General features: G+C 40.5%; 1 non-coding gene across 1 annotated transcript; it reads left to right on the top strand.

The window, feature by feature from the left end:
• Positions 1-10,190: 10,190 nt before the first annotated feature.
• Positions 10,191-10,272, top strand: trnal-aag (transfer RNA leucine (anticodon AAG)). The gene has a single exon. It is a non-coding gene; the product is annotated as a tRNA-Leu (tRNA).
• The last annotated feature ends 226 nt before the right edge of the window (positions 10,273-10,498 follow it).

The following is a 10,498-nucleotide window of genomic DNA, read 5'->3' as shown; positions in this document are numbered from 1 at the left end:
ATTATACTTTGAGTACACAGCTTGTCTAAAGTCATCCATTATTAATACTATTAGTAATATCTTCAGTAAAGGCTTTGATGCATAAATATTTATGATAAAGGTAGGCTGTGTACTTTTGTCCAACTGAGCAATCTTGCTTTCATAAAATATACCAACATTTTAATGACTGATGATTAACATGCTGTAATACACAGTTCAAAATTAAAGGCTCAAATGCTGTACATGAGAGGTTAAGCTCCCCCTGGCGGTTTTACAAGGCGACGCCGGATAGTTAACCACGTGACACCACGTTAACTGCGTCATACCGCGTGATACTGTGACACGCCCACCGGGGTATGCCGCGAAATACCTCACGCATTTTGAATGGCTGCATCTGTACATTCTGTATGACAAGACAGGAAGAAAGGCACCTCGGGATTTTGGACACAGGATCTCCTGTTTACTGAGAGAAGTTTTAACCATCTGGCAATTTTCATGTCCAAGGAGCTCAATGTGCTTTCCGTGTACAACATCGTGTGCTCTTCACCAGACACTGAAACACAGCACACGCTCAGCATCTTGACATCTCCCAAACAGAGCCGTGCAGAGACCTTTTGGTGGGCAGTGGCTCAAAAGGAGAGAAGGGGCACTTTCCGGGGCCGGATTTGTTGCATTAAAATATCCTGGACACAAATCATGCCCGCTTGTATTTCTGTGTTTTTTTTAATTCTACAGGAAGTTTTAATGTGACTTCAGAGGCATTACAATATTCACAACCTTGGCAAAAAAATGGTTGTCCATAATTGCTGATTATGTTTGATTAACAGACACAATATTATCCCCCCTCTACTGAGCATATACTTTATTTTCCTGAAATAACACATCTTAACTAGAGGACAGAGCAAATAAAAGAATTACCATCTAATTACATGCAATACCAAATACAATATTCTTCCATCATAAGAGCAAGAGTTCACATGATAACACATCAAATTAATAGTTTTTTTTTTCCCCAAAAAGTGTCTATTGTGGGACAAATATTCAGGAAGTTTATCACATTCTCTCTTGTGCGTTAGACTTTCAGCAAGGAAAAGTGAAATTTTTATGATCCATAGACTTGAAGTACAACGTAAAATTGTTTTATACTGTATATACTTTGTACCAAGATCTCTCAGAAACAAAAACAAAACAATAATAATAATAAGAAGAAGGCAGTCTCTCCTATTTCTGTGAATGAACCATATATATATACAACAAAGAATATGCATGTTAGCTGTTTGTATAAAATGCAAAAAAGACTGGCAAAAATACAGAAGCAGAATTGTCAAGTGGCAGAAAAAAACTTGGGCCAATTGAAGATGGTATAGTAGGCTGACACCAACAGCAACAGTATCAGATGTAGCTGCAGTGTATTGGCTTGTGGAAACATATTTACCTGTGTTAATACAGTTCTTCTAAATGGACAGAGAAACACGAACAGACCTAAACTTAACAATTAGTTTCAGTCGCTAAAACTAGAAGTAATGATACTCCAGGAGCTGCTGAAACTCACAATCTCAGCATGACTCTGCTGTATAAGTATGCTGACCTATTGCACCACCGGAGCAGCGTGAGTCCCTCTCCTCACACAGACTGATGCTGCACAAACAGGGTGAAACAAGCAAGGTTTCGGCTGTGGATCCATCTCCACATGAGGGAAGGGGACAGTAATACAGCAAGGAAAAGACAGGAGAAGACACTGAAAGTAATGTGCTCACTGCAAAAGAGGAAGGAGAGATGTGGTCAGACATAAAACAGATTGGTGAATAATTTGAAGCTACTTTTTTGTTGTCAATTAGCACATGGATTTCCCTTCATCTGTCTTCCTATGGAGGACATGACGGGAAAGGGAGAGGACATGAATCTCATGTACAGGGGGATACTGAGGTGTGTCAGGGTGAACGGTTCCCTCATGATCTTCTTTCCCGTGACCAGGTGAGTGTGGCAGGGTTGCCCTCTGTCTGCCCTGCTCTTCTCCTTGGTGACTGAGCCCTTGGGCCTGGCGATCCGCAGGAAGGAGGGGGTGCGCGGGGTCACCTTGCCTTGGAGCGCTGCCACCTCACTGATCTATTAGTATGCCAGTGACACCACAATGATGTTGACAGAGGTGGCGGAGATCCAGTCCACCTTGGAGGTGGTTCAGGCCTACTGTGCTGCCTCTGGCACCAGGGTTAACCTGGAGAAGCCCGAGGTCTTTCTGGTGGGGAAGGCAGACACTGCCCTGCTCCTTGGCTACCCTTCAAGGTGGAGACGGGTCACCTGAAGGTCCTCGTAGTCTATATTGCTACTGATGAGTAGGCCACTGGGCTTCTGCTGTGGAAGGAGAAGCTCGTTAAGATAAGAGTCAGACTTGGCAGGTGGAGACGCAGGTCCCTGATCTCGAAGGGAAGGGTCCTGTTGGTCAAAATGCTGTGCCTGTCCACCCTGTGGTACCCTCTATCTGGATGCCTCTTCCCGAGAGGATTGAGAGAGAGATTCAACAGCTGGTGGTGGGCTGCATATCGGGGGGGAGAAAAGAGAGAAAATAAACACAGCGTTTCGGCTAAGGAGCTTTCTTTGGGTTAATTAAAAGTAAATGGTTAGTTAAAGTTAACCCAAAGAAGGTGCCACAACTGAAACATTGTGTTTCCTTTCTTCTCTTTTTAGCACGGAATAAACCCTTTACTTGTTCCATTATTGGTAAATATTCATTTAACCCTATTTTCTTTATTTTAGCTCTTCCCCACAGCTCTGCCAGGGAACAAAGTGCATTTAATTATATCAGCTTAACCCCTTCTCTGTAATTGTTTTAGAAGTGGGATTCTCTTGTTTACACTGTCTTTGTGTGAAGAGTAATTATAGAGGTGGAATTTAGTTTAGTTCAGTGCAACAGTAGTTTTTTACCTTATACATGCAAAGGAGATGACCAAGAACTGCTAGAAGTGATAGATATGTTTTTTAATGAGTGACTTTAGGCAGTTGCATAGTAGCTTGAAAAGGCAAAAAATAAAATAAAATGGATAATAAAAGCTAAAAACTGAAATGAAGCACATTTGTCAGGAGCTAGAATGGACAGCTGGTCTTTTAATTCTGGGGAGACAGAAGTAAAGACTGGAAGGCCAGAGGAGAGTCTGGTAGCCTGAGTGCAGGTAGAGGAGTCACTGGCCTCTGAACTTGCAGTATAGGAAGTTAATGAATGGATAGAGGTGTGTGAGCCGCGGCTCCAGTATTCCTCCACATTCAAGGACACTGGCTCCAGTATTTCCCTGAATCCTTGGACATTGGCTCCAGTATTCCTCAGAATTCCCAGACATCAGCTCCCTTATTCCTTCAAATTGCCAGACATCGGCTCTAATATTCCTCGGAATCCCGCCAGGAAGTTGTGAATTCAGCAGCTCCAGTCTGAGCTCTTCTGTGTTCGTACTGCAGTGCCAACAGGAAACGATTGACTCTGATTAAGGTCGTACTAGCATCACTCCCAGTAGCCCAGCATTGCTGGAGAAACCAAATTCTGCTCTGGTGCTGGACAGACCTGACCCTCCTGCCTGGTGTTGAAACTTGAATGCAGTTGAAACTTTCGACTTTTTGTATGATGACATTTATTACTCAGTACCAATAACACTGCTGCTATTGATGGAGTAGAAATTATTGATGTATTGGCAGTTTTATCTGAGGTGAGAAGTCCTAGAATACCTCCTATAATAATGTTAGGATTCAGAGCAAGAAATATTTTTCCACTTCACCTCACCTAATGATATTGCATTAAATAGGCTGAAGTTGGCTTCTTATTCGCCAGCTTCCTTTTATTCGCGTTTTCCGATCCACCTTAAATGCTGCTGCTGTGATGTTATGTCGCCTTTCGCCTGTAGATGTCTCTCTACAGTCATTTTTAAATGTGCTAATCCTGAATCCTTGGACATTGGTTCCAGTATTCCTCAGAATTCCCAGACATTAATTCCTTTCTTCCTGTCTTGTCTTATAGAATGTATCACTATGGATGATCACGTGTAGCTTGATTTTGTTTAATGCAAGTTTTCATTTCCTTTCTGGAACAACTTGCTTTTCATGAAATTCATACAGCCTGCAAAAGATGATATACAAATCTTGCTTATTAGTGCATTCTCTCGCTGTTAGAATATTAAAATTTACAACACAGATTTGTTGGAGAAATTGACAAGCAAAAAAGACAGATGGACAGTATAATTATGTCAGGACTGTACATTTGTATTTTAATACCTTTGTATATTTACCTTAATTGTAATTTACATGTAACCTTAAATGCTGTTCTATATCAATTAAGTTTGTTATATTTTTAAATAGTTTAACTGAGGGTGCAAGGGGTCTGTTATACCTTGCGAAACATCCAAGACAACTGTAATAGAGGCTCAGATTTTCAAATTTGCTTTAAAAAGAAAACCACAATTTGTGCAATATAATCCCTCAATATCAAAGTTCAGTTAAAGGATTTGAAGAAGCAACAGCGATTGGAGAGTACATTAATTTTGGGCTGATGAAAATCAAGTAAATAAGACAAAGGCAAAACGTGAATTCACTGGCACTTTCTGCATATTTACCACGACCTTGCCTTCTGATCATTAAAAATCATTAAAAATCTTAAAATCTTGCATTTTGCAAGAACTTTTAACATAGCAGTTTTAATTTGGGACATTTAGAACATGGCATATGAGAATATATGGGTAACCGAGAATGAGCAAAGGGTGATGGCACTTTCTGCTTATTGCATGAAACTATCTCCAGGTTATAAAAACAGCTCAAAATTCTGACACTGAGGTCTGAGAGACAGACTATCAAAATCCTGAACTTCAGGAAATTTAACTGTACCATTTTTAAAATATGACCCTGTAAACATGGCATGTCCCTCCTTCCTCATTACCAAAACATCTTAAAATTCCAACACTAAGGTAAGAGAGACAGAATCACTCATCATGAACATTTGTAATTACGACACTTCACTGTTGCATTTCTGCGTTGTGACATTCTGAACATGGTATGTTAAAGTATATAGAATATCTAGATCAGGTCAATCTAATTGCAATACATAGTGATTTGTCATTGTCTTACTTCCTGAATGTACAAAACATTTTTTCAGTGATTATGACATAAAATACACTTCAATGTCAGAATAATTAATCATGGAAAAAATGCCTGCAGTGGACATTCATAGTTGTGATTATAGGAATGTTATATACAGTATCAAGTGGGTAGCTGTTCCTGCATGCGTAGGCTGCAAAGGAACAAGTAAAGGGTTATTCCATGCTGAAAAGAGAAGAAAAGAATCACAACGTTTTGGCTGTGGAGCCTTCTTCAGGTGTGAGAAAGACAGGGCAGTAAGCAAAGATAATTTTCTTTTTATCTTTGCTGACTGCAGTTTATCTTTGATGACAACATCAAAGACGTTAAGGAATTCTTACGGCTAACAGCTCCACATCAACTTCCTTTTATAACTAACCTCATCAGATCCCTCAACCCCCAACTCTTCCGGTTTCTCACTTCAGAGAAGGATAAAAAACTCAATCATCCTCTACAGAGAAAAACCATCAACACCCCTACCACCTCCACCAGTCCTAACCTTGTTGTTATTATACCCCCTGACCTTTCCCTTTCACCCCTTTGCATCCTCAGCTAACATATTTTAAAATTACAACAAAATTAGATAATATAAGATACATATGTCAAAATATCAAAACTGCACAGTACTAAGGTAACAATGCTTGTCAGGTTCTCAAACAAACCTGCGTTGTATTTTTAAAATATTTCAGCAGAGGATTCAACGGGAGTATAAATGACGATTCGACGATCATTTTTCTTGGGTGAATATGGTTTTCTGGGGAGTTGCGATGTTGCGCATTATTGGACATTTCCCGGTGATCCTGACACGTGTTAAACACTCGCATTTCCTGTAAATATTAAAATGGTTAAGGTTTCGCTGAGAAATGCAATCGACCTTTGCGAAGACAATGCTTACATCGCAAAAGAAATCCATCCCTGGGTGGACTTAAACCACCAACCTTTCAGTTAACAGCCGAACGCCCTAACCAATTGCGCCACAGACACTGACCGGTAGGGGCTTCTCTCGAATCACAAGTTTCCGGTTAAAAAAAAATCTCTTACCGTTTTTTTTTTGCCAGCCGGTAATATTTCTTCTGCACTGATAACCAAGAATTTCATTTTTCGCAAGTTGTGTGAATTTCTTGAAAAACAAGTTTTCCAGAAAGGAACTGAACACATGCATTTAAGGAAATCAAGCCCTTTGTGATTGCCCGAAATGGTACGTTCTGTACCACAAGATAGGAAGAAAGACACGGCTAGGATTTGAATCTAGATTCTTTTGTTTAATAAACAGGCGCTTTAACCAACTATGGCACGGTGACAGGATGACCATCACCTTTTAGAGCCACTTGGACACACCGCTCTGAGACATCTGCATTCAGTAAGCGCTGAGCCTGCTCTCAGACCAAATTGCCTCTTTTACATAGCAGCCCCGACACTGAGAAACGAAGAGAACTGGCTTTTATCTGGCATTTTTCATGTCCAATGCGTTTGACATCTCCCAAGGGCGACAGAGTTCTTTTGCGACACTATTTCTTCTTCTTTTTTATTTCTGTACGCTTTGATAGAAAAAACGAGAAATCGTGCAAGGGAAAAATGTCCTTTTTTCATAGAGAAAACGTGCACCAGGAAATGTGTTGAGAAGAAATCATTTAACACGATATTAACTTACCAGAGCAAATGCTCACCCGTCGAGATCTGCTTTACTACAAGAGTGAAGTAGAGTGAAAGATTTGATAATTTCTCGGCGTTGTGGAAGAAAATAGTCTTTCTTTGAATTCTAAATCAATCGGAATTTCAGTGCGATACATAAACCCTTTGTCTGATTTAAAGAGATTATATTTTAAAACTCATAAAAATGTAGAAAACACCTGTTTCTCACTTTGAAATTTTAGACGGGGCGGTGTATTACTAGCAGCAGCGCTGAGCACACTATGGCGCAATTCAGGTTATGTGATATACTGTACTAGTGGTTTAATAAATAATGCGTCTGATTTCGGATCATAAGATTGTAGGTTCGACTTCTACCTGGCTCGTGTAAACTTTATTCAGGCTCCGCAGTAATAGATGTCTATTATGTAATGAACTGCACCTGAAAGCAAACGTTGGGTCTGTTTCCTTTTTTTTTCCAGCACGAAATAGCAAATCGTTACAAAAAGCACCAGCTAATGCCCAATAGCGGGTTTTTTTTTCAAATTACATTTACTTCAGGCTTCAGACACTTTTTAATAAAACAAAAGTGTCCTGAAACTCCCTAGCAGGTTTGCTTGAACCTGTAATAAAAAAAGTTATCTGAAACTTCCAGGATTCCATTTTCTGATGTAGCTGTCTCTGAAGTCAGACGTGCTGTTTAACAGATGTGAACTGTGCCTTTTCTGTTGTGTTCAATGATATTCGCTGTGTGAGCTCCACACTGCGTGTCCTTTTCTGCTCTATTTTGTTTAGATTATCTATGTGGTGTACACACAGAACTCAACTGTATGGTGTGAATTCCTTGTTCAGGACCAGCAGAACCTGAAAAACTATGAGCTGACCCCGACGTGATTTGAACACGCAGCCTCCTGAGCTAGAATCAGACACGAAACCGTTGCGCCACGAGGTCATAGCTGTCGGCGCATTCGAATTCCCCAAAGGAGAAAAATTAGCTTCACAAAAAAAGTATTTTTTTTCCTCCTGTGAGGACACCGCTCTTCTGAAGAGAGTCTCTTCTTCCCAGACCACATTTTTTCCTGCGCAGCTGTTGTGCAGGTGTTGTTTTCGATAACAGATCCAGGAACACTGATTGTTTTTCCATTTCTTTAAGTAAGTACCCCATGGTGCAACTGTAACACGTCTGACTCTAAATCCCGAAGTTAATTCTCAAAGTATATCGGAGTCAACTGATACTGATCAGGTTTTGATGCTGCTGAACCCACAGCTTTATTCATAATGTCCATCCCTTCTCATCAAAACTCGTATTTTCACAGGGTACCATTCAGAAATCGCAGTATAGAATGAAAAACTCCAGTAGATGTTGGTGATTTTCCTTTAAAAACAATTGAATCTCTGGAAATTTTACGGGGTGTATCACTTTTACTGAGACCGAGGAGTGTTAAGCTGTACATGAGTCTTTGTGGCTCGGTTGTTAACCAAAAGGGTGGTGGTTTGAGCACTCCCAGGGACGCTATGAGCCTTTTAATGAACACACCCTCTTCACTTCATTTCTCCACGGCCGGTCTTGTACAGCAATCAAATACAGAGCCCGTAGGGGGCAGTAGGCTCGCAAATATAGCTCACTGTGTACATAATGAAGAAGCAGAGGTTAGTTTCTCATCTGCATGTTGCAGAGCCTTACGCGACTCGTACCAACAGTTGGGGTTTGATCCCTGCACGGGCTCTTAGTTGAAAGACCATTGTAAATGACGTGTAACAGCTTTATCCAGCTGGCTTTTATGTTTCATACTAAATTGCTATCTTGAAACCAAAATAATTAGAAATATGGAACACAACCGTTGTTCCCCAAGAAGGAAAGCTGTTTTACACTGACGTCACTCCTTTTTATTTAATCCAGATTTTAAAGACAACTCCGCCCTCAAAGGAAATCAAAGGAAAATGTTGTATTAGCACGAGCTGCACAGGCTCTGAATCAGACCATTTCAATTAGTCTGATCAGTGCAGGGCAAGTTAATGTAGAATTATTGCTTTGTTTGTCTCTTGTTTGTATATAAATGAATGTCTCTGAAAACTTAATGTTAGTTTTTAATTTAGTTTTAGTTTTACGATGTAGGTCATGCATTGACATATGCACAAACACACGAAATGTCTCATTCCTGATTCAGCTCATGCTCCATAGGAGAGAAAAGATTCCTCCTGTTTTTCGTACAACCATATCAGAACAGAAGCCCGTGTCACCCAGCTCTGATTCAAGATCGAGTCGCATCTTCAACATTTTGTTTTTGTTTCTGATCATTATTTTCTTAAGTTATGATCAATATTGAACTTTTTCGAAATAAAACAAAAATAATCAAACATGCAGGCAGATTTTTTAAAAGTATTAGGTGTTGACAGGGCGCTCCTTCGGAATAGTCGTCAGAAAATGTGAGAAAAGGAAAGTTACGTAAACTCTCACTCACACTATTAAAGATTGGAATCTGACAGTAAAAACACTAGCTGTCTCCCCATCGGTAATCAAACCCCAGTTTCCCGCGTGACAGGCAGGGACACAAACAACTTTACTAACTAGGAGCGCTTGCTAGCTATTAGGAGGTCTTTACTCTTAAGTATGTTACTGTTTTGGGTTTGGACTTTAATTTTCCCAATACCAGTTTTTTACAAAAGTAAAGGCACATGGCACATGTGTGCCACATCACGTCCGGGTTTAGTGACAGCTACCTCAGAGATTGTAAGCTGGGTAGTTTCAGATCACTTTTTTTTAAAGGTTCAAGCAAACCCGAATACCTTTGCAAGAGACATTTCAGAATCCCAGTCAAATCCAGTACAATTGCTGGATCCCTCGAATTCGACTGAACTATAACACAGATCTGCAGTCCATGATTAGAATACTGTGGGTGTGTTGTATAAGCCATACCTCCCAAAATAGTTCGAAGACAGGAGATGCATCCTCGTTTAGGAATGTGGTATAAAGTGAAATGGTCTGGGAAGAGTCCTACGTTTGAACAATTCAAAATAGACGTAAAGGGGTATTTACAGACTCTTTCTAAATGTAAGAACAAGCTGTGCTGACCTTATCTTTATTTACCTTGTGTAATCGTTTTTCATAAAGTGTAATTGTATTATAGCATGTGCCCCTGACGATTTTCTTGATACGTTATATGTGCTCTTGTTTGTATTGTATGTAGTTTTGTTGTTCAAATACAACGTAAAAGACACAACTTTCCGGATGCGGCTGCTGTAAAAATAAAATGACATCAAGGGTGCTGTACGCAGAGGTCCGAAACCTGCTCCACAGAAGATCTTTATCCAGAGGTGTTAAAGAAGTCGAGATCTTGCCATGAGAGGGGAAGCATCTCAGAAAAAGCAGGCACAGTCGGTTCCACAGTCATAATGCCACTGTCGGGCGACAAGAGCAAAAGCCACCCGGCTTCCTCCAGGCAAGTAATGAGACAAAGAGAGAGGGCACAGTGGGTAGTGTGGCTGAGTGGTCTAAGGTGCTGGATTAAGGCTCCAGTCTCTTTGGGGACGTGGGTTCGAATCCCACCGCTGCCAGGTGCTTCTGTTGAGACCTCCTTTCAGCTGACTTCTGACAAAAGGGAGAGAGCTGCTTTCGTGCAGTCTCTCAAGAAACTAAGCAAAGTGTTCAAAGATACTTTGTCAGCTTGACATCAAGGCAGAAAACAAAAATTTTCTTGCATCCGCTCAAACCAAATGCGCTTTGCAACCTTTTGCGTTATGCAGGGAACGACGTCTGCCGAGATCACTTTTGAGTCAATGC

Source organism: Atractosteus spatula, chromosome 10, assembly GCF_055471065.1.
Source record: "Atractosteus spatula isolate fAtrSpa1 chromosome 10, fAtrSpa1.hap1, whole genome shotgun sequence".
Taxonomy (NCBI): Eukaryota; Metazoa; Chordata; class Actinopteri; order Semionotiformes; family Lepisosteidae; genus Atractosteus; species Atractosteus spatula.
This window is presented reverse-complemented; position numbering and strand designations above follow the sequence as displayed.